Raw genomic sequence first — 26,134 nt, 5'->3', positions numbered from 1 at the left:
TAAGTATTATCATATTCCCTTGCCTCAGAAGGGTAAATCTTTGGTTTAAAAACATTTACTACTGTTAGAGTGATGATTCATAGACATTGACAGAAATAGGTTCATGCTCGCCAGATTGTTCTTAATGAGTTTACATTAATATGTCTTTTAATACTATGTGTTTCTGAAGTTTTTATTTTTAATTTCCACAAGTATATTATTTTGAATGAAGAAATTTAGAACACAACAGTTTGCCCATATTTCCTCAGAAACAATTCAATGATCTGAAGATGTTCTCATGGCAGTGTTTCATTTAAAGCTGTTTCTGTTATATCTCCTTGACAAAATTATAAGAAACATCAAATATAAACTACTTTGAGGCTTTAATACAATTTTAAAATATTTATTTATTTAGTTGGTTTTTTTTTTTTTAATGCATTTTTCCTTAAGATTTTAAATTTCCACAAGTGAATAAATGGACACTTTTCTGCCTTTGTTTGCCTGGAATCAAGAGCGTGTAAGTAAGCATAACCTAAAAGGTAGGTAATTTGTAAGTGTTGCTCATATCTAACCTAGGTTTATACTGCACCATTTTTATATGGAACAACAAATCTCTCATGTCTTGTTTGGTAAGTTTAAAGGTGTTAAAACATCTTATTGCATAGGTAATTTTACTATCTTCATAAACCATAAACCATATGTAATCTTTTTCTTTTTATGAACAACATAAAAAATAATTTAGTGCAAGGTTACAGGATAGCCTGTAAAGTTACAAGATCTTCATGTTTTGTCTGTTTTCTTTTCTTTCTTTTTTTAAATTTATGTATTGTCTAAATTTTACATGTCTCCTTTTTCCCGCGTGACCCTGCCCCCCACCCCCACCCCCAAACATTCCCACTTGGGCAAATCCCCACCTGTTTTTTCTTAATAATTTTTCTCAGCAAGTTTTCCATGTCAGTTTACTGATATGCACATAATCATGTCATTCTTCCAAATTGCTTCATGGTATTTAATTTTATGGATAGTATCAGTTATCTACTGCTGTGAAACAAACAATCCCCAAACTTAGTGGCTTTAAAAGGTCAGCGGCACAGTTCTAATAAAGCTTAGTCTAATTAAGTTTGATTGATCTCTGATGATCTTTCTTGAATCTGCATTCAGCTGGGAGGTTATTTAGTGGCTGGATGGTCTAGAGCAGGGGTCCTCAAACTACGGCCCGCCGGCCACATGCAAATACAAATATTGTATTTGTTCCCGTTTTGTTTTTTTTACTTCAAAATAAGATATGTGCAGTGTGCCTAGGAATTTGTTCATAGTTTTTTTAAAACTATAGTCCGGCCCTCCAACGGTCTGAGGGACAGTGAACTGGCCCCCTGTTTAAAAAGTTTGAGGACCCCTGGTAGAGTGGCCTCATCCATACTCTGGAGGTTGGCAGCTAACAGCCAATGTGCCTCAGTTCCTCACATGGCCTTGCTTTTCCCAACAGGCTGGCTCAGCTGAGCTCATTCATCTGGTGGCAAAGGAACAGGCCCCAATGTGCAAGCATTTGTCAAGCCTCTGCTTGTTTCATCTATAGATAATGCCCCATTAGACGAAAGATGTCACATAGCCAAACCAGATTCAAAGAGTGGAGAAGTAGACTTCAGCTTTTGTCAGGGTTATTTGCAACAACACACAGTAAGGGCATAGATGCAGGGAGAGTAAGAACTTGTGGCTAAATTTACAATCTACCTCAGCATGGATCATATTCTTTTTATGCATTCACTCCCATATTAATGGACATGTAACTCTGCACCATTACAAGAAATGTTACAACAAGCATCTTAATTTTTTAATAGACTATTTTTAGGACACTATTAAAAAAATTGAGTAAAAAGATTTCCCATACACTCCTTGCTCCAACTCATGCATAGCTTTCCTCATTATCAACATCCTCCACAAGAGTGGTACATATGTTACAACTGATGAAACTACATTGACACATCATGATCATCCAAACTCCATAGTTTAACATCACAGTTCACTCTTGGGGTTGTACAGTCTATGGGTTAGAAAAATATATAATGTCATTAAAATATTATAGAGAAGAGCTTCACTCCCCTAAAAAAGTCTGTGTTCTATCTATTCATTCCTCCTTCCCCAACCCCTGGCAACCACTAATTTATTTTATAGTCGCACCCACTGCTGGCACCTGGTGCCAGCCCCGATCGCTTGGTGCCGTAAGCAGGTGCGAGAGAGAGAGAGAGAGCGAGCGAGCTGCTGGCCCCTATTGCCCCTCAGGGCTTCTCCACCTCCCCCTGCTCCTGAGAGGCCAGTACTGTCAGCACGTGGGAGCGGCGGCAGCAGGAGCGGGGCTGCCCACAGACAGGAAACCAGGGCCTGTGGTGGGAAGGGTCAGGCAGGGGCACAGAGAATGGGCCAAGACCCGCCCCTGCACCCACTGCAGCCTCGTGGCCCACAGTTCCTTTCAAGGTGCACAAATTCATGCACTGAACCCCTAGTCTATAATAATAATAAAGCATAATATGCAAATTGACTGAACGACCAAACAGCAGAACGACCTTCCAGACGACGTTCCAGATGAAGCTGGGGCTGCTAGGACTGAGGCTGCTGGGGCTTCGAACGAAGGCCTACTCTTATACAAATTTCATGAATCGGGCCCCTAGTAATAATAATAATAAATGGGATTGAGAATATTATCATATGCCAGGACCAATCCTATAAAATAAAAACCTAATATGAAAATCGACCAACTGGTGGAACGACCGATCGCTATGACACGCACTGACCACCAGGAGGCAGATGCTCAATGCAGGAGCTTTCCCCTGATGGTCAGTGCGCTCCCACAGGGGGAGTGCCACTCAGCCAGAAGCTGGGCTCACGGCTGGTGAGCACAGCCGTGGTAGGGGGAGCCTCTCCCTTCTGCAGCAGTGCTAAGGAGCAGCGAGCTGAGTGGTAAGGAGCAGGCGAGTGGAAAAGAGCAAGGGATCCCAGACTATGAAAGGGTGCAGGCCAGGCTAGGGGACCTTGCCCCTCAGTGCACAAATTTTGTGCACCGGGCCTGTAGTTCTAAATAATCCTAATGTGTTAACTCATATTACTTCATTAGTATTTGACATCCTCTTTTGGATATTTCAATGATGTCTTCAATTTAGCTTATTCAAAGCCATACTCATCATTTTCTTCTTTTAAACTAAGCTCTTTCATAGCATTTCCATAAATGGTATCACTGCCTATCCACTTTTGTAAAGTAAAAACCTATGCATCATTCTCTTTGCCCCACACATATAATCTATAATAATAAAAGCATAATATGCTAATTAGACTGTATGTCCTCCCAGACGTCCTTCCGTCCTTCCAGATGAAGCTGGGGTTGTGAGAGAAACCCGAGTCCCGGGTACCAGAGGGAAGCCGGTGCCAGCAGCCAGAGGAAGGAAGGCCTACTCTTGCATGAATTTCATGCATCAGGCCTTTAGTTTCTTATAATGTCCTTTAAATTTTAGTACCTAAATGTAACTTAGTTTAATTGCAATTATTTAAATCTTTTCCATTTTAAATATCACTTAAAGAGTCTTATTTACTAAATTTTGAGTCATTTAGATTTTAACATATCAGTTTTATTTTTTATTATTTGTTTGCCTACATACTGCTGAGCACTGATTTCTTATGTTATCTTAATTAAATGTCTGAGCAACCTAGTACACCTGATAGACCCTTGAAGACCCATGTACATACCGAAGATATAAAAGCTCAACTTAATTGCTCAGCTAAGTAGCAAAACTGATTCTAAACTGATTTTGTTCCACTATGATGCCTGTCATTTACTTTTTAGAAAATGAACTTTAAACACTTATATATATATATATATATATATATATATATATATATAGAGAGAGAGAGAGAGAGAGAGAGAGAGAGAGAGAGAGAAAGAGAAGAATGGATTGGCATAGAGAGATGCATTGATGAGAAACATCATTGATCAGCTGCCTCCTGCACACCTGCTACTGGGGATTGAGCTTGCAAACCAGGCATGTGACCTGACTGGGAATGGAACCAATGACCTGCTGGTGTATGGGTTGATGATTAAACATAGATTCACTCTGGGTGAACTAGAAAATGAACTTTAAATTATTTTAAACAGAAATTTTGAGACTTTTGTAAATGTATTGGGAAAAGAACACTATGCAAGAAATACATATTTATTCCGGAAAAAAAGCCCATCCCAGGATACATAGTGTCACAATCACCTGAGATTTCCAAGCACCAGTAGAGAACTATGGATCAACATTTTTGAGTGTATTTCTTAAGGTTATATTTTTCAATAACTCTCAGATATTTGTGCTTCAATACCAGTTGAGGCAATTATTGTCAAACCATATATATAATTAAACCCACTGATATGCACACTTCTAAATGTATAATAAACCAATTGATGAAGGGAAAAACATGGGGAACCACGAGCAAGAGAATTACACTATTATAGAATTTGTGCATCTCATGCTTTCCTTTGTATTCTTCCCCTTTCTCTGCCTTTTACCTTATCTTTTCTCTCCTTACTGAAGGGGAAAAAGCAGTACACAAAATTTCCCAAACCTAAGAATCTGTCAAAATAGCCTAAATTATTACAGAAACTTAATTTGATTTTCAAAAAAAATCCATGCTATCTTAAAAATGGAGATGTGTGTTACTCTGTACACATTTGAAAGGGGAGAGTAGAATTTTTACCAAATGTGTTTTTTTTATATAGCTCTTCTCTTCATAGGAGAATGGTTTGGCCTTAATGGTTTGCAGTGCTCTATGAGTCTAGGAATATAATCAGTATTCATGTTTATAGTTTATTTGGAGACATTCTTAGTGAGAATTATAGTGTTTTGAATGTTAAGATGCATTGGTAGTTCAAAATATTAAAGAGAACTGTAGAGAATATTGGAAAATATTATTCTTTATTAGGGAAAATTATATTAATGCTAAAGAATGGGGTGTGACGCCGAAGCCGGTTTGGCTCAGTGGATAGAGCGTCGGCCTGCGGACTGAAGGGTCCCGGGTTCGATTCCGGTCAAGGGCATGTACCTGGGTTGCGGGCACATCCCCAGTGGGGAGTGTGCAGGAGGCAGCTGATCGATGTTTCTCTCTCATCGATGTTTCTAGCTCTCTATCTCTCTCCCTTCCTCTCTGTCAAAAATCAATAAAATATATTAAAAAAAAAAAAAAAAAGAATGGGGTGTGGGGAGAAGGTGTAACCTCTCACACCTGCATAAACGAGACAATTCTATTGGTGGATAATTTGGCTTAGTTAACCTTGTCCATGAAAAATAAATTCCAATTCCAGATTTTTTAAAACTTTAATGAATACTATTTTTATTACCAACATGCAGTGCAATTTTTGCATTTTAATGTCAGTAGTTTACCTTAAACACTAGTAAAAATAAACCTATCAACTACCTTTACTTACTATAAGAAAGCAAACAATGCTTTGATATTATTCCCCAGGATACATACTTTTACTAATTTCTCATGTGTCAAATAATAATATTCTGCATCTAGCTTTATAATACTTGCCATTCATAATGGCCATGTATGATTTCACTATTCATAGCTCTACTTGTTCTTTAAAATTGTTACTTTGTACCTTAGTCTTATAATTGTAGTATTTTATGTAACATTTACATTCAAAATTTAAAACCCACAATTTAATGTAATGTTTCAATAAAGACACAAAAATATTTACTGTTCATTTTGAATAATTATAGGACCATCAGTTATATTGCTATAAATTCAGTTCTGTTCCGACTGTGGTATTTGTCTTTCTTGAACACCTATGATGTGTCTTGCAGTGTGCAGTATAACCCATGGATGGAAGTGGAGTGTCATAATCAAGAATGAAATGTAATTCTTATACTTAAACATGTACAGGAATTTGATGGTCTTAAAATTTGGATAGAGAGTAGGCATTGGGAAGTGGCATGAGGAACACTACTGAAGAACTCTTAATACTTTCTTTTTTTATAACATTTATTGCGGTGACATTGATTAAGAAATTATATATGTTTCAAGTGTACAATTCTTTGCCGCATCATCTGCATATTGCATTGTGTCAAGTCACCTTCTGTTACCATATATTTGATCCCCTCAACCCTTTACTACCAGCACCACCCTTTCCCTCTGGTAGCCACCATACTATTGTCTGTGTCTATGAGTTGTTGTTTGTTCATCTGTTGCTTTCAGTTTTATATCCCACATATGAGTGAAATAATATGGTTCTTCAACTTTTAGAGAGAGTAATGTCACTTATCCTTGTCCTCAGAGTTAATAGGTGACAGGCCAAAATCCAGGCCCAGAAATCCAAATTCAGAGTCTAGTTTCATAATTACTGGAAAATCTATTGTCATATATACCCAGAGCAGAAACTGGAAAGAAAATGACCTCAAATTTTCATTAAAAATAGAATTTTATTATTTTTATTATAAAATAAGTTATATTTTTAAGAATAAAAACACCTTTTATACAGTGTTTATACAGTGTTTCAAATCTTTACTGAATCAAAATGATTTATTTAAATCAGTGGATTATATGTAAAGTTTTTATAAAAATTTAGGGTTATGTTTATTCAATTATCCCATAAATGTTAATGAAATGCTTCATATATGCTGGGTATTATTCTAAGATCAGGTATCCTGGGGGGAGTCATACAAATTACTATGAATTTGGAATTGATGTTTTATTATCCTCCTGGGGTAGAAAGAGCTAAGCTTCTAATCTGCAACTTACTAGTATGTTAGCCCTACTTTAATTATGAGACAATTTAAGGCAATTTTAGGAACATATTCATATATATATATATATATGTAAAATCTTTATAATTTTTTATTGTTCAAAGTATTACAATAGTAGTACATATGTCTCCTTTTTTCCCCAATTGACTTCCCCCTGGCCTCCCCTCCCCCACGGCACATGCCCTCCACCCCTCCCTAGTGTCTTGTGTCCATTGGTTATGCTTATATGCATACATACAAGTCATTCAGTTGATCTCTTACCCCCCACCCAACCCTCCCTTACCTTTCTGCTGTAGTAGTTTGACAGTCTGTTCTGTTCGATGCTTCTTTGTCTCTGTATCTACTTTTGTTCATCAGTTTATAATGTTCTTTATATTCCACAAATGAGTGAAAGACAAAAATCTTTATAATTTTATATGCTCTATGTATAAATAAAAAAGTACCTTTCTTTTATTTATATTTTTAAGTTAAATTTTGGGAGCAACATTGGTTAATCACATTACATAAGTTTCAGGTGTACAACTTTTAGTGTAACATCTGTATATTCCATTGCGTGCTCATCACCCAGAGTCTAGTCTCTTTCATGACCATATATTTGACTTCCTTTAACATTTTCATTCTCCCCTATTTCCCTTCTCCTATGTTTATAACAGTTGTCTGTGTCTATTAATTTGTTTTCTCTATTCATTGTTTTTTGTTATATATCCCACATATGAGTAAAATCAAATGGTTCTTGTTCTTTTTCCTAACATTTCAGTTAGCATGATACTCTCAAGATCCATCAATGTTGTTTCAAATGGCAGTATTTCATCTTTCTCTTCATCCAGTTATCTGTTGAAGGATACTTAGGTTGTTTCCATGTCTTGGTTATTGTGAATTATGCTTCTATGAAGATGGGGGTGCATATATCTTTCCAAGTAGTGCTTTCAAATTTTGGGGGGAGATACCCAAAAGAGGGATTGTTAGGACATATGATAACTCTATTCTTAACTTTTTGAGGAACCTCTGTCCTGTTTTGCATAGGGGTTGCACCAATTCACATCCCCACCAGCAGTGTACAAGGGCTCCCTTTCTTCCACATTCTCTTCAATACTTGTTATTTCTTTTCTTATTGATAATATCCATTCTAACTGATGTGAGGTGGTATCTCATTGTGGTTTTGATTTACATTTCCCTTATAGCTAGTAAAGTTGAGCATCTTTTTATATATCTGTTCATCATCTGTATGTCTTCTTGGGAAAAGTGTCTGTTAAGGTTCTCTGCCCATTTTTTAATTGGGTTGTTTGAATTTTGTTGTTGTTCAGTTGTATGAGTTATTTGTATGTTTTGGATATTAGCTCCTTATTGTGGGGTATAATTTGCAAATATCTTCTCCCATTTGTTTGGTTGCTTTTGTGTTTTATTGAAGGTTTTTTTCAGCTATTTATGCTTTTTTATTCATTTCTGACCTTAGTTGACTTTTATTTTAATTAAATAACTAAAATTATTGGCATAATTTTTCACAAGGTTACACTAATTAACAAATTTGCGATTTCTAAGGACATAAACATTGTTCAATATTCCCTAGATTTGAAGGGGAAAATAATCTCATTTGGGGTAAAAAATGGGTTTGTCGATTTCACTTTCCCTCTTTTAGTTCACGTACTTCTAATAGTTTAAAATTACAATCCTTACACTATACAGCTTATGTATGTCATATGTTCTTTAATATTTTCAAAGCATATTTCTCATTGGAATTCACTTATTCTCAAAGAATACATTAAAAAACAATAACCCTTTTTTTCACCAAAAGAATGTCAATTGCAACAATCATATTAAATACCTTCTTAAAATTATGAGTGCCAATTACTGCTTATATTTGAAAGGTTTCTCAGCCTTTTATTAGAAGCACAAAGATAGAAATTAAGCTTATAATTACAGTAAATATTCACATTTATAATACAGCTTTTCTTTTGCCCACATAGAACAGCTTGTACTAATAACATGGCTTTATTTTTACTCCACAATAGCATAAAAAAATATTTTATTGCTGCAGAAATCTTGGCAACACATTTTAGATCTTTAAATGGATAAGTTTTTATTTTTAAAAGGTCTGAAAATACTATCCAATACTAAAGGATATGTAAACATTCTCTTTATTCACATAAACCTTAGGATTGGTATCTAGCTACTCTTCTCCATTAAATTTAGAAAGCATTCTTTGAAAAAGTCTGACTGTAAAGCGCACAGAATTAGGATATATAAAAAAATAAATTTGCCCTGAAACCTAAGTGTTTACACATATGGCTTACTACTTTTTATTTGTCACTTAACTTTAAAATGAGGACTCTATGTGTAAAATTCTTTAAATGTGGAAAGCCATTCAGTTATTAGAAGAAATATTGATGTATTGACAAAGGGGTGCTATCCATTTACATAAGTAAAGGAAAAGTGGAGATTTTATTACTACAAAGGAATTTTATATGTTAAGGACAGGCTTAATTCAAATTCAATAGTCACAAATATTTTTTAATAGCAGTGCCTCACAGAATTCATTACAGATACATTTATAATATTTAGTTTTCCAGTCCTTTGTTTATTCATATATCCTTTTATTATCTCTAGAGAGTGAGATTACACTGTTTTGGAATCTGTCTTTCTCACCTTCAATATTGTCAACTTGTTCTGGGAACATATCAGTAAATCCTCCTTTACAAGGTGATTTTAAAGGCTATATAGGTTTCCCTCAAATGGAAAAATTAGTATTTATAGAGCAAATGAATCCCTCACTATTAGACTCAAAGGTTATTTATACCCTCTTTAGCTATTATAAAGTATTACAATGAATTCTATAGAGTCTTTGCTAAAAGCATGTCTTCACATAGAATGCATGTAATTGTAAGCTACATTAGGTAACCATAAAATTGCTGTTGTCAATAGTAATTGAAAGAGTAAGGAATAGCCAGCTGAATTGAATTTAGCAATGTGCTTCATTCTTATGAATTAAAGATCCTGTGGTTAAATCTGCTGTCATAAAAACTTGCTGCAGATAGTTTCTATTTCCATAATGGCTGTAAAAGACAAAAAGAGGAATTTTGATATTTTGAAGCTATAGTGGCTCTAAAGTTAGTGCAATGCTATTGCATACTAGCTATTAGTGATGGGTTGTAACTTGTATGTTTCAAATATTAGTAAGGTGTGCATTAAGTTGTATCCTTCTAGTTCATGTATGAGGTGTAGGCCAGGATTTTCCTTGCTTCAAAATGTGACAAGACCTCATAATGTAACCCAGTCCTCTAGAGAACACAGGATTTAAAATAAAATAAAAAAGTTTTGTCTCAAATTTTGGAAGGAAGCTCATCTGTCTTTTTAAAATTATATTTACACATTTGAATATCAAGGTGTATATCTAAGCAGGGGCAATCATTCTTGAAACATGTAAGATTATAAAGATGGTAAATATTTCTGTGGAATTATGGAAAACTTTTTTTAAATTGTATTTTTCTTGAAGTGAGTATACAGTCGATATACAGGGTGGGGCAAAAGTATATTTACAGCTGTTCATATGGAAAATAAGAAAATAATTAATAAATGCAAGAATTAACTGTTTCACATACTCACAACTGGAAGCCTATTTACCTCACCCTGTATATTCCTTTTTTATTGAGAATAGATTTAATGAAATGATTAATTAAATATTTCTTATGCTGTGCAATTTAAACTATAGCAGGGCCAAAGATTTTGTCTTTATAAATGTTAACTAATAGTAGGTCTGTATAAAATTAACATGTTTAAATTAGACAGTTGGCAATATAATTAATACTTGCTTCTAATGTAGTGTTCCAGGCTACCATGCACAGACCTTTGTGCTCAAGGACATGTTGAAATAGCCAGGACATTCTGAGTCACACCCCCAGATGGTGGAGACTTTTCAATAAAACCATAAATTTCTTATTTCCCCATGGACAAATCATAATGGTGATTTTATGAATAGAAAAGAATCTACCTAGCTTTTTATTAATGTATCACTTGAATTAGAAATGGCAGAGTCAGTTGCACCTCAAATCAGTTTTCATACTAAAATTAGATGGATAGAAGTTCGAAATACGACATTATGATTGGGAAAATGTGTTAGATTAAGGGGTGTACACTTATTCATTCAATCATTCTCTCTCTCTCTTTTCCTTTCTCTCTCTCTCTCTCTCTCTCTCTCTCTCCTCATTCTCTCTCTCTCTCTCTCTCTCTCTCTCTCTCTCTTTCTGATGTAATTTGTGGTGCCCAATTTATACTTCATACTGTAGGGAAAAAGCATACTTTCCTCTACCCTCAAAGTTCTTCTGGCTGGTCTAATAATCAGATAGACATGAGACAGATTAGCAAGAAAAAAAACACCAAATTTAATACATACATATCTGTGTTAACCCAGCATTCATGCGAGAGTCAGAAAGCACACAGGCACAAGAGATTTCAAGATAGAAAGGGTGCTGAGGTATGTAAGATATCCTGAGCTAGGGATGAGGTAATGCACCTGGGAGGTCTAAGGGTCACTTCAGGATGATACGAAGAGCAGACCTTTAGTAAATAGAAGTTTGCCCTGCTCTATCGAGAAGTCACAAGGAGTCACCTCTGATAATCTCTTGTGGACAAGGTCCTGAATTCATATTCTTCTTCTAGGTAGTTAAAGGGTGGAGAGTAAGTTTCTCTTTAGCCCCAGGCTTAAATTGCCTTTAATTTAAAATAATCTGCATACAACTGAGGCACATCTTGGGGCAGCTAGTTATTAAACTCCACAATATTTTCAACTCTTTTCAGTGTATACCTCTGACACAGAGCATGAACTATAGTAGTTAGAAAAAGATAATTATGATAGTTAGTTGATGTATACCCTTTATAAAGACAGTTGATTGTTAATTTTGTTGTATTTATTTTCTTTTAGCCTTTTGTTCTATAATATTTTCAAGTATATTTAGATAGAAACAATTAAAGTTGACTTAAACTGCCTGCTATCTGAGAATGCATTAGAATTCTATTATTTGCTGATCCTATTGGATGATATGTTTCAGTAATTCAAGTACTGAAAATTATTAGTATGAATAATTTGAAAATGTGTTGGGAAAAGAAAAAAAGAACTGCTCTGCCCTAATTAGGGTATGCCAGTTCTTTGTCAGCAAATTGAATTGTAGCTATATTTATTTAATCTTTAAAATTCAAATGAGATGATTAAAGTGTGTGTCATCCAGTGCTTTTTTAATATAATATTTTCTTCATATTTTAGCTTCCTTGGATTTAACACTTTTCTAATTGATGTGTTAAACAGGTTAAATATGCTAAAAGTAGTTTTTTTGTATTCTAAACATTAGTCTTTCAAGGCCTCTTTGGTTTTACCATTTTATCTCTTTTTTGACTCAAATCTTCCTTCTATTTTTATTGCTTCTCTAATCCCACCTGTCATTGTCCTACCCATTCTGTAAGCCCTACTTTACAAATTCCTCTTTTTCCAAAGACGACTGTTTCCTACTCTCTCTCCTTAAATTCCCAGAGTTCTTAAAAAAAAAAAATTGAGTACAGTTGACATGCAATATTATATTAGTTTCAGGTGTTCTCATCTAACTCTACTGATATTTACAACTTTCCATAAATTACAGGAAGTACTCATGAAGAAGACTTGCTGTGCACTCTTACTAAAGTGTAAGCTTTTTGAAAGCATATAATTTTGTAATTGATTTATGTTTTCTACCCAGGAACCCTCCTTAGTGCCTTTCAGAGAAATAAGCAAGAACAGCCTCCTGAGTAGACTGCCTTTCAAGTTTCACCTTCTTCTAATCTATTTCCTGTAAATTATCTAGAGAGTGAACTTACAAATTCGTGTCTCATACTCAGTCATACTTGTTTATCCTTCAATCATTCTTCATTGCTTTCAGAATGTAACTCGAGCACCTTGGGATTGAAACAAGGCTTTAACAATGTAGCCCTAAATGATCTTTTCTTAACGTCATACCGGCTTCAGCTATCTATTGCTGTGTAACAAACAACCCCAACACTTTGTGGCATAAAACAACCAACATTTTATTGGGCCCATATTTTTGTATTGTCAGGAATTTGAGGAGGGCTTGTCAAGGACAGTTTGTGTTTGCTTTATGACCAGAGCCTCAGGTAAGGTGCCTGAAAAAAAAAAAAAAAACTGGAGATGCCTGGGATGATTCAACTGGACCATATGCTCAGTCTGGATTTCATCTGGATTTCTCATTCTTCTTCAGGTTATGATTCTGAGGCTGAAATGATCAGATAGCTTCCCAATTCACAAGTCTTGTACCTTAGTTAGGATGACTGAATAGCTAGGCCTGATCAGATATAAACATCTTTGATGTTTAATGTCTTTCATTTCAGTCATAGAGGATTGAAAAACTATGTGTGATACATAGAATTCACCTCTCCCTTTTATATGCTTCAGTCTTTATATACTTTATATATCAGATATTTATCTCTCTCTCTCTCTCTCTCTTTCTCTCTCCCTCTACCTCTACCATCTATCATCTCGATCTGTCAATCTCAGCCTTCTTACATCTTATTTTGTTAAGTTGTGCTTCCTAACTACCTGGTGATCTCAAGGTGGCACAATCACTCACAAGGTGGCCGGCTTCCCCCAGAGTGAACATTTCAAAGGACTGGATGAATCTACAATGATCTTAATGGCCTGGTCTCAAAAATTCCAGAATGTCACATCAGCTGCATTTTACTGGTCAAGAAATCACTAAGTCTTGTCCAGCCTCAAAAGGAGGGGAATTAAAGTCCACCTCTCAGTGGAAGGAATGAACTATATATCTCGGGCCATCTTTGATGTTTAATGTCTTTCATTTCAGTCATACAGGATTGAAAAACTATGTGTGATACATAGAATTCACCTCTCCCTTTTATATGCTTCAGTCTTTATATACTTTATATACTCTGTCAAATTTTATCCCTTCTCTTAGCAGAAAACTTTTCAAAAATTCCCACCCTCTTTTATCTGAGTTAAGCATCTCTATCATGCTTTACCACAGCATCTTATTATAGTGCTCATTATATGAATGCTTGTAATCTAGTTATTTATCTGCTGCCCTTACTGTACCGTGAGCATGTGAGTAGACATTTTATTGTTGACATCCGAGATAACCATGAAGAGGCTCCTTTCTGATATGCCTCAAAGGGGAACATGCTGTGTCATTAATATAAAGCTTCCACTCCTGCAACTCTGGGAATTGCTGTAACATCCATGTCAATGTCATATTCTTGCTGAGCTGCTCCTTGCCAGTGAGTGATAACAGTGGGTACGGAGCCAGGCGATTCCTGCCTGGGTAGGGTCTCTCTAATGGGCAGTCTTTGTTCTCAGGCTTCTTATCAGCCTTCCTGAGGTCTTTCTTCCCCAGAACTGCAATGCATTCTGATTCTTTTTCTATTCAGGTTTTCTCATCTTTCTTTCTTTTTTCATAGTTATCTGTTCTACATCACACATGGAAAACTCCTCTTGTCTTCTCCTTCCTTTATCTTCCCCTGGTGTTTTTCTCTGAATAAATTTATTGCCCTTGCGATTCCATCTTTCCATCTGATTCTGAGAGGGTCAGAACTGGTATAAGACTGTATTTCAGTGCCTAGCACTATTCCTGTGACAATATAGGAGTTAAATTAATGCTATCAGTAAAAAACAATTAAATGAATGAATATGTAAGTGGGAAAATCTGTGTGTCTCTCTTCATCATCTACATAATGTCTAGTCAGAGAAAATATTCTGATATTCTAAACCATAGAGAAGTTGGGACTGATAACATTCTCATATTATCTTTTACCCATGTGCTGTATTTGTAAATAAAGCCTCTAACTATTTTCACCATATATATTTAAAATTACTTTGAATTTACATTTCCCTCCTGCAAACTATTTTCCTGTAATGATTTAAATTAATGTGAATTAAAATTGAATTTATTTTGAGAACAAAATATCATTGGACACATTTTTAATTGTCAATAGAGTCGATGATTACTGATTTAAAATGTTAAATATTGTATTCCTAATTCAACAATCACATTTTTTATTTCCCTTCCCTTATTTTTTATAAAATTTTATTTTTCATTTAATTTTTAGCATTACAGTTTCCAAATATATACAATTAGTTGTGCTATCAGCTTTTGATCATTTCCTAAAATTCTTTAGTAAAAAAAAAAGTCAAATAAATTTAATCAACAAAGGAAAAGAAAATGACAATATACCTGATAACCATTTCTTGTGAAAATGTACAAAAATTAGGCTAGGGCATATTTTTAAAAATCTAATTGGCATTTTTTTGAAGACAATACTTAAAAAAAACACGCACACTATAGTATGTTTTCAGTGTTTTAAGTAGTAGATTTTTCTCTTGTTCCCTCTAAGCTTTATGGTTCCAAGGTTGGTGGAGAAATGTGCTATGAGGTATGTATTATATTTATTTATTTTTGAAAGTATTACGTATGTCCTCCTTTTTCCACATTGACCTCTTCTAGCCTGCTCCTGTCCCCCATCCCAGGCCTTCACCAATTTATTGTCTGTGTCCATGGTTATGCATATATGCATACAAGTTCTTTGGTTGACCTCTTCCCACCCACCCACCCACCCTCCCCTACCCTCCCTCTGAGGTTCCACGGTCTGTTCGATGTTTCTATGTCTCTGGATCTATTTTGTTCATCAGTTTATGTTGTTCACTAGATTCCACATATGAGTGAGATCATGTGATACTTATCTTTCTCTGACTGGCTTATTTCCCTTAGCATAATACTCTCCAGGTCCATTCATGCTGTTGCAAATAGTAAGAGTTCTTTCAATGTATGAATGAATGAATGAATGGTGTCACTTTGATGCTTTAAAGAGCTTTTTATTTCATCCTTGCTTTATTGAAAAACCTGTTAGTAATTTTAGTAGATTCCAAAATCATAAATAACATTGATTCAAAGTAAAGTTTGTTGGCAATTTTCTCAAAAATTTTTTTATGTAAAAAATCGGGGGTGGGTGGTGGATGGTGGTGTGGAGAGTTTAAGCAAAGAACTTTTATGCATATCTGCATAACCCATGGACACAGACAATACTGTGGTGAAAGCCTGAGGGATGGCAGAGGAGGGGTGGAGGTGGTCAAGGGGGGAAAAAAGAGGACATCTGTAATACTTTCAACAATAAAGATTAAAAAAAAGAAAAACTAATGGACATGATATATAGAAAATGTATGCATAGTTAAAGTGGTGTTAAATGAAAAAAAAAAGTAACACCTTGATCAGGAATCTTAGTGATTATATAATCTATTTTTTGTTTAATCCCTCTTTTTTAAAAAAGAAATAGTAAGAAGATGTAGATTACTTTTCTCTCTTCATTAGAAGAAAGTTTAATATGATCATAATGAAAGCAGAAATCCTCAGGGATGAAATTTACACCAGAGTCAATATACCTAGATCTTTGATTATTTTTCTTTCGTAATGTTGGCTTTCTTGATTAGAACAGTAGGAGTTCCTGTGAAGAATGCTTGAAAATTTATTAGTGTAATTACATTGTACATGTAGATTACTCAGGCTTTATATAACAATAGCAGTCATTCCAAGGACATCATATTTAATACTTTAAATACAATACAAAATTCTGTAGTTGTAAAAATTGGTAGCTTATTTCTTTGATATCGCCATCATTTACAAGTATGGTATGCTACTTCATGAGTTATAATAATCAGATATCTCAGTTCAAATAAAATGCTATTTCATGCAGTAATATTTGTGAAAACATTAGATTTTGGTCTGTGACATGAATTTGTGGATTAAGTTAATCCAGGAAAGCATGTCCTTTGAATAATATAATATTTCCTTAAATTTTTGAGAGTTGCATTTTTAGGTCAATTTAGAATTATTTCTCTTGAAGATTCTTTTATTCCTAGTCTGGGCTCATGCCTCCTGATAGCATCTAGTTAATTATAGCCTGAAAGACATATTTTCTCATGAAGCATGGTCGATTGGATTTTATGAAATACAAAGACACAAACTATTTCCTCTCTTTGCTATCTCTACTGCCAGTCCAACCCCAGGATCTCTCCTTCTATCACTTGTTTATTCTGTTCCTCAGTATGCTCATTCCCATCTCATTTTCACAACTGAATAAGACAGGCACATATTATGAAGTACAGAATCCAATCTATTCACTTTGCAGCTTTCATCTTGAAGTGTTTGATGGATATATATATATATATATATATATATATATATATATATATATATTTAAATTTTACTTTATTGTTTAAAGTATTACAAATAGTAGTACATATAGCTCCTTTTTTCCCCCATTGACTCCCCGCCCCCGGCATCCCCTACCCACAAGCACTTGCCCTCACAGCCCATCCCCCCTCCCCCCCCAGTGTCTTATGTTCATTGGCTATGCATATATGCATGCATACAAGTCCTTCGGTTGATCTCTTATCCCCCCAACCCTCCCCTAAAGAATCAAAATAAATATGCATTTATTTTTTTTAAATGAAGCTCACAAAAGGTAACCTATCCCATCTCACAAATTGGCCATGCATTAAAAGATTTAAATTAAGTCAGAATCTAAGTTGTATCAGTCAGTGATCACTTTTTACTCTATTATGCATATAAAGCTTGATTAAGAATATAGCTCTATAGTTTGACTGCCTGTGCTTAAATCCTAGACCTACCACTATCTACTTGTGCAATCTTGGACCAGTGTTTAACATTTGTAGGCCTCAGTTTCCTGTTCAATATAATGACATTAATAATAATGCATAACTCATAGAATTATAAGGATTTAATAAGTTCAAACCTGTAAAGCATATGTAAAAGTAACTGGATCACAATTAGCACTCAATACATGTTTGCTCTTATTATATCCCCAGTTATGGGAAATATGGCTTGAAAATTAAATACATTAAAATACTATTTGAAATTAAATACTTAAATTTTAAAATATAGTGTAAAAGCCCTAAATATCTGTACTTAAGTCTTTAAAAAAGTCAAATGAATTCAAAAAAGTGAGAGAAACAGGTGAAAATTAGCTTTGGAAAATACAATATTATTCAACGACCACTATCCAGAAACATTATTGAATATCAATGTGCATATAGTACTTGAGATTGTATGGTATGTAACAGAAATTTTCAATTTATTTGGAGGCATCTTATTAAATAATGTTTTATTTTTTGAAGTATAGACTAAAAGTATATTATATATGCTTTGAAAAATTAGTTAACTTAAAATATATTTTGGCTCTGGCTGGTGTGGCTCAGTTGGTTGAGTGTTGTCCTCTGCACCAAGGGGCACTGGTTTGATTCCCAGTCAGGGCACATGTCCAGATTGCGGGTTTGGTCCCTGGCTATGGTGCATATGGGAGGCAGCTGATCAATGTTTCTCTCTCTCTCTCCCTCTCCCTTCCTCTCTCTATAAAAAAAAAAAATCACTGAAAACATTTGATTGGACAACATATTAGGACATTAAAATACTGTTGAAATAATTACATACTAGGTGTTTGAGAAATGATAATTATGGTGATATCAATAATTATGATGATAATTGTGTATGCTTCTGAAAAATTATTCAACTTATATTTTGGACTAAAATATTAGAAATTACAATACTGTTAAAATAATTACATAGTAGATATTCAAGGAATGATAATTATGATGATATTTATCCCCACTTTGATTAAGAAGAGACTGATGCTGCTCAGGTTTCTAGTTAGTGATTGTGAATTTTGATTACTTCAAAAACACATGGTTGATGTTAATTATGGGTTCGCTTTTGAAGTAAATATATAAAATAAATAGAATAGTATATTCACATTAATTGAAGGAAGGTAACCATAAAACCGTTTTTAAAAAGCTGTATTTCTCCTAATATGAAAACATATTTGGGAAAGGGGTTGGGATTGGGTAAAATGGGTGAAGAAGGTCAAACTGTACAAAGGTCTAGTTATAAAATGAATAAGTCATGGGGTGTGATGAACAGCACAGAAACCATAGTTAATAATACTGTATTGATATTTGAAAGTTGCTAAGAGTAAATTTTAAAAGCTCTCATTCTAAGAAAAAACATCTGTAACTATGTATGGTGACTGATGTTAACTAGACTTATTTGGGTGATCTTTTTGCATATATACTAGTAAATATTGAATCATCATGTTGAACATCTGAAATTATTATGATGTATGTCAACAATACCATAATAAGACAAAGAGATGAACAACAACAAAATAATTAAATAAGAAGGACAAATGGCAGGGGAGGTGGGGGTGTTAGAGAGCAACCGAATGACTTGTATGCATACATATTAGCATAACCAATGGACACAGACACTGGGATAGTGGGGGCTAGCCCGGGGTGGGAATGGCTGTGGGGTGGGGGTTGCCAATCGGGGAAAAAGGAGACATATATAAAACTTTAGACAATAAAAAAAGAAAGACAATCATATTAAGGATTTTAATTTTCACCTAATATTCCCTGACATATATTGCTCATCTTCTCCTTTCTAGTTTTATCCTTCAGTCTGTCTTCACTACAGACAAATGAAGATAGGTGTTGAAACAATGATTTTTAGTCTCTGTTAGCCTACTTTGAAATATGGTGCTGATTCTGAACCACCCAAAGGCAAACATCTGGAGTTTGGAGTCTGGTGACAGGAATATTTAAGGACCTCATAGAAAAGGACAGGACAGAAAAAGTCCATTTTTATACAAATTAAAATACCTGTGGTTTTAGTGTGACCAGCATATGACAATTAGGGAGGATTACGTCAACAACAGCTCGTGTCTTTAAAGAAAGAATTAATTTGGACTCTATGCTGATGGAAACTTGGGAATAGAAGTTGGAGTTATGTTGGAAGAGACACCCTCCTTCCCTACCAGAGCTGCCCACTGGCTGCAGTTTCAGTAAAGGAAAACAATATGGAGAAAAGTTGATTTATCTTGTGTTGGACAAGTTGAATTTAGCCTGGTAGTGAAAAAATGTAAATAGAACTTCTATTACAAAGTTAGAAATTTAAACCTGGAGCTTAAATAAGAGAAAACATTAAAATGCAAGCATCTGACTTGCCAGTTTCAGATTTCTTCACAGTTTCCTCTCTCCAGGCAAGGAGGAAGGAAGGAGAGAGGAGTAATTTTTTCAAATGCTTGTTTGCCTGTAGCATTTATGAACATAAGGAGATTCTCATTGGTTAGGAAAAATGCAGAGAGGTGTAGATATGCAAATGATGCTGATATTTGCATATTTTCTTCTCTAATTTTTAAGTAGAGTAAATCAGGACCTTCTAGAAATTTAAAAATAGAAGTATTTTCAAATATGTATTGAAAGAACCCCTTGAGCTACAGCAGTACAGATTAAGTACATTAAAATTGTTCAGTGGGATCCTAGAACTGGCAAAATTTGAATAAAGTGCTATTATTCAGCAAATATAGTAGCAATCATTTAAAAGAAAAATGTGCACAATATCATTTATGTGATATAGGAATAAAACTGTGTTAAAAATTTAGAGGATAAACGGCATCCATCAGTTTTGTAGTTTTATGTTTTAAAGCTCAAAATTTATTTCTTGACATAGACTTTAATATGAAATAAATACATTCATTCGACATCTTAAAAGCCTCTGGAAAGATTGGTAATAAATGGAAATCAATTGAAATGTGTTATAGCTATTTTTAATGTCTATTTTTTTTATATCTATAACAGGCAGATAAACTCATAGTTGTTTTTATTTTACCTGACTACATAGGAAGACTTAAATACTGCAAATGGTGTCATTAACAAAGGTGTGCTTCCAAATACTTGATTGCATTACATTTGGTCTTTAAAGAGAAATGTGCCTGATATGCAACCTACAGTGTGGTGAATTTTAACATAATTGTTATTAAAGATGACAGTTTCTAGTATTTGGGCATATTTCTGAATACAGTAGGAAGAGATCCTAATTTGATGTGGTGTTAAGCAGTATTGTCCAAATTTTGGAAATAAGAAAAAGAATACAGCACATTGTTCCATGTCATTCTAGGGCATATTTTCATAGTCCTACTTCAATATTATTAAATTCTCTAGGATAATTGATCTACTTTCACTTTGCTTTCTTCTAATTGATTGTGTCTTAGACATTAAGAAGTTAAGTGTAAGGTTGCATTTTTCTGTCTGGTATAAAAGTTGATAGCAAAGATGATGTTTTTGTTGCCCTAAAGAACATTGTCCAGTTCTGTATCTAACCTAGAAGTCTTATGGTAACATATTTTTAAATGCTTATAAATATCCAGTACGTTAAATGTTTTTAAAATCATCTTTACCATCTTACTGTTCTTCTCATTACTGATGTTATAAATATTTCACATGTGTGTTTTCTACATGTATTTGAAAATCGTGTTTCTACTTTTTGAAAATCCATTTTGAGAAGGATTCATTTGGTGTGCGACTTAAGAAAGAAGGATTTTTTAAGATGACAAATTAATGTCCTCAGAATTCTTGTGATCAATCAAGAGGGCCCAAGGCGAGTAATGACAGGAAGAACATGAACTGGAATTCTGATGAAGGGAACATCAGTGGTGACGTGGGTTATGGAGGGGGGTTAATCAAAGATGTTTTATTCTGTGGGCAGAGCTGTAGAAACCTGATGTATAGGATTCTCTAGTCAAGTGCCTCTTGCCATCATTACATCAATCCATCCAAAGCTACAGCATCCAGCCACACGCTCCTTCCCTAGCAGAGCTGCTCACTGGCTGCAGGGAAGGAGGGAGAGATGCAAAAACAAAGCTGCTTCATCAAAGCTGTATTGGTTTAAACTCTTTCATTAAATTTGAATTTGGGAAACCCTGAGATACTAGGAAATAGCTTCAGTAAATGATGTCTCACTTCAATGAGAGCAGCAACTGCTTTATTTTACTCACCTTTTGGATCTGTGGTATCATTTGCTGTACATAGAAGTTAATCAAATTATTTGCTGGATAAGAAAATGACTAAAAGTCCTATTTGATGTTGAATTGATGCGCGCACTGAATGCAGCTACTCCTAATGATGAAACAAAAAAAGCAGAAAGGACTGTGATGCTAGTTTCATCAAGTACTAAGATTTAGAAAAAAAAGCCATACATACGACAATTGGTGAACTTAAATTCAAATCTAATTATACCTCTTACTGGCTGGATCAACATGAGCAGCTGCATTAACATCTCTGAGCTTGTTTCCTAATATGAAATAATTAAAGAATTTTTGGGTGCCATCAAGATATGTTGTGTATATTAGAGAGCCCTTGATTGATATACTAGGTGCTCTATGAATTTTCCCTTTATCAAACTACTTTATGATAAATAATAAATTTAAAATTATTAATAGCCATGCACAACTGTTATTCATAACATTCTAGTTATGTTATTATTCATTAAATTATATATATTCTAATTGGATGAAGTTCCAAAAAAGAATTGCAACAGCATAGAACTTTAATTTTATTAAAAATGTACTTACTTATTCTCTTCATCACATGTTTATATGCTTACTGAAAGTCTTCAATCATCTTTTGTAAGTTTTTCTTTCTAGATAACACCATTTTCCCCTTCAAGATGTTAATTGTTTTAAGAGATAACTAGTAATATAGATCGCTAAATAAACCGCCAAATAAACTTGTAAACAGCTATCACTAGCTCTATTAATTAACATACATAAGAGTAATAAAGTGATGTGATATTTTACAAAATAATGGTTTGTGTTCAGTAGTTTTCCATTTACTTGAATATGAGAATGATCTAGCAATCTGGCTACAACATCTGTTACTCGATTACTAGCCAGTAATGATTCTGCAGATTTCAATTTCTTTAGTCACTGCCACAGGTGTGTCTGTCTCTTCTTATCAGAGAAATACCTTCTGAATGAGGGATATTGAAAAGGTCAAGTTTGAGTTTTAAGAAATGAAGGATAGTCATATTGCCAGTAGAAAAAAAATGTTTTTATATTTAGTTTCTAAGGTAGAATGTTCCCAGAGATTATGATTAATTGTCCAACATGGGACCCACACATTGGTAAATAGTTATTTAGGCTATTTTAATATCTAGCCATAAGTAAGAGCTACTTAACTTAAAACTTTATCCATCTTTTTATACAGAGAATATATATTTGAAGAAAATTGTTCTGTGCTCTATAAACTCAAGCTGATTTGATAACAGTTGATTCTAGTATGTTCTCTGTCTATTCCGTTTTTCTATTTGCATACCAATGGAAAGAGACAGAAGTTATGAGACATGCTCATCTTAATAAATATGGCTTCACCTACTCATCCTCCTATTGAAGTCATAAGGAAGTGACTAGTTCACTTTTTTTGTAAGCATTTTAACTTATGTTTATTTTTTTGTTAATCCTCACCTGAGGAAATTTTTCCCATTGCTTTTCAGAGAGAATTGGAAAGGAGGGAGAGAGCGAGAGAGGAAAATATCAATGTAAGAGAGACACATAGATTGGTTGCCTCCCACAGGTGCACCTACTGGGGGTAGGGAGTGAACCCCAACCCTTTGGTTCTCTATCAGTCTAATGCTCTAACCATTTAGAAACACCAGCCAGACAGGATAACTTTAAAAAAAAATCTTGAGGTCATTATGTTGAGGAACATTCTTCACAAGAAAGATGTGCTTTGGGGTACTCTGAATAATATTTTTAGAGTTGATTGATTCATACTTATCAGTCATGTAAATACATCTACAAGAAACATTAACATCAATAAATAAAAACTCAAATTTCTTTATCTATATTTATGGTCACTATATTTCCAACACAGTTTTAGGGTCTGTGATTATTAAAAACATATATATAGGTGTTTCACATAGATAATATGAAACTTACTACTGAGGGCCCAGTAGTCACTTGGGGAAAATGGAATCAATCTTAGTAGATATGATCCTAAAATTAAAATGCTAAATCTCAAGTGCATCTATTGAAATAAAATGTGTCACTGTATTTATTATATGGATTTGTGAGTAAATTGTAATTTAATAGCTTTAAAAATAGCTACAGCACTCCAGTTTGCAATTGGATGAGACCAACATTAATGTAGTTTTCTCTCTCCTCCATCCTCAAAAAAGTCTATTCATGCCTGAGTGTTAAGCACTAAGAAGAGTGCAAATCTTGTCAGAAGAGAAAAACATCTATTATCCAAATAACAAGCATTGTATTTGCTTTTTTTTCAATAGAGGTTGCAGTTTTAAAAATATATTCACAATAGTTGAAGACAGAATTGTTGGGGTGAAAAAGCACTGTATTTACAACATACATCAAAGACAAATTTTTGAGTTGTGTTTCTCCTCTTTCAATAGCGTTTCTTTTGCTTATAAACACTTTTATTCATTTATTTTTTATTTTTATTGAATATATTGAGGTGATATTGGTTAATAAAATTATATAGGTTTCAGGTGTACAATTCTATAATACATCTATCATACAACAAAGTATTATATTGTGCGTTCACCACCCTAAATCACATTTCCTTCCCTCTCCCTTTGGTAATTGTCTGTGACAATGAGTTGTGTTTTTGTTTGTTTGTTTGTTTTTGCTTAATCCCTTCACCTTTTTCATTCAACCCCCCAAACCCTTCCCCTCTCACAGCTGTCAGTCTGTTCTCTGCATCTATGAGTATGTTTCTATTTTGTTAGTTTTTGTTCATTAGAGTCCATGTATAAGTGAAATCACACAATGCTTATCTGTCTCTGAATGGCTTATTTCACTTAGCATACTTCAACAAAATTTGTGTATCTCCAAAATTTATATGTTGAAGTCATAATCCCAAGTACCTCAGAATGTGACCTTATTTGGAAATAGGGTTATTGGAGATGTAATTAGTTAGGATGAAGTTATATTGGAATAGGGTGAGCCCCTAATTCAATGACTGGTGTTTCTATACAAATGGGAAACTGGAACACAGGCTCCCACCCAGGGAGAATGCCATGTGAAGATGAGGGCAGAGATGGGGGTGATGAATCATCTACAAGTCAAGATTGCAAGCAAAGGAACCAACCCTGCAAACACTTTGAATTAGACTTCTAGACTCCAGAACTGTGAAACAATAAATTGTTTTTAAACCACCCAAATTGTCATGCTTTATTGTGTCCCCCATAGGAAACAGACATATCTGTAATGAGAAAGAATGTCATCTTTAAATTTAACCCATTCTATCTTCAAATGCTTGAGTCTTTAAACTTTAACTTAAAAAATTATTCCCATCTAGTTAATTTGACTCAAAGTGAAAAAACTCAAAACAAGATCAAAACACAAATAGATGAAGACATTTATACTAATTTAAGTTATGCTTGCCATGGGGTATTTTTCATATATATATATATATATATATATGCACACACTAATAAAAGAGAAAGATGTAAATCGACCGTCCCTTCACGATGCCCACCAGCCAATCAGGAGTGAGTATGCAAATTAACCCAACAAAGATGGTGGTCCTGTGGGCAGCACGAAGGCACCGAGCGGCTGGGGGCGGGGTGAAGGCAGTCGGCAGCCAGGGGAAGGAAGGCCTATTCTTGCATGAATCTTCATATATATATATATATATATATGTTTAGAGACAACTGTGAACATTTTGTTTTGCCACTTTATGAAGCTGCCTAGAAATATAACCTAGTAGTCATTATAGAAGATATTTAGCATTATCTAATTTGCTTGAATTATATGACATCTGTAACCTAATGCTTAATTTGAGAAGTTTAAAGCCTTTTTGTTGAATTCTACAAGTGTTCCTCTATGAATGTCTTTAATTAGGAAATTGTAAGTTTGAAAATATTTAATGACAGGACTTAATGGCACAATCACAAATGTAGATTATAAAACTGACTATTTTATTTGAGTGTGTTAGTCTGTCCATCAATAATAATAGAGCTGTGGAAAGCTGCATTTCAGTAGAAGATGAAAAAATACTGCTAGATGCTAGAATGCACTCATGTCTAACGATGATTTTATATTTTAGGGAGAATCCTACCATAAGATGCTGTGCTAAAAAATATTAACAGAGAACCTTGCCAGATAGTAAGGAAGCAGAAGTAAATATTATCATATTCCATGACCAGTTGCACCTTAAATAACATATGAAAATAAATCACTGTGTAATTGACTAAAGATGCTGATAACGAGATTTGTCATCCATTAAATCTAAAACGTTGTTTTTAGCAAACCTGTCTTGTAAACATTGGACATACACCGATGAATGTGTCTGATTTTGATAACTGAATGAATAAGCTAGAATCATGTTGATTATCTTTTGGGAGTCGATTCTTAGAAGATTAAATGGCTAATTTATTAGAATAAAACAATAGTTTTGTCTGTTAGTAGCACAAACATATTTCAACCCAGATCCATTTATTATAACTCAATACTACTGTTAGGTGAAGGAC

This window comes from Myotis yumanensis, unplaced genomic scaffold, assembly GCF_028538775.1.
Source record: "Myotis yumanensis isolate MYYU_CA2020_CCGP unplaced genomic scaffold, mMyoYum1.0.hap1 SCAF_13, whole genome shotgun sequence".
Lineage (NCBI taxonomy): Eukaryota > Metazoa > Chordata > Mammalia > Chiroptera > Vespertilionidae > Myotis > Myotis yumanensis.
The sequence above is the reverse complement of the archived record's forward strand: the minus strand, read 5'-3'. Positions refer to the sequence as shown.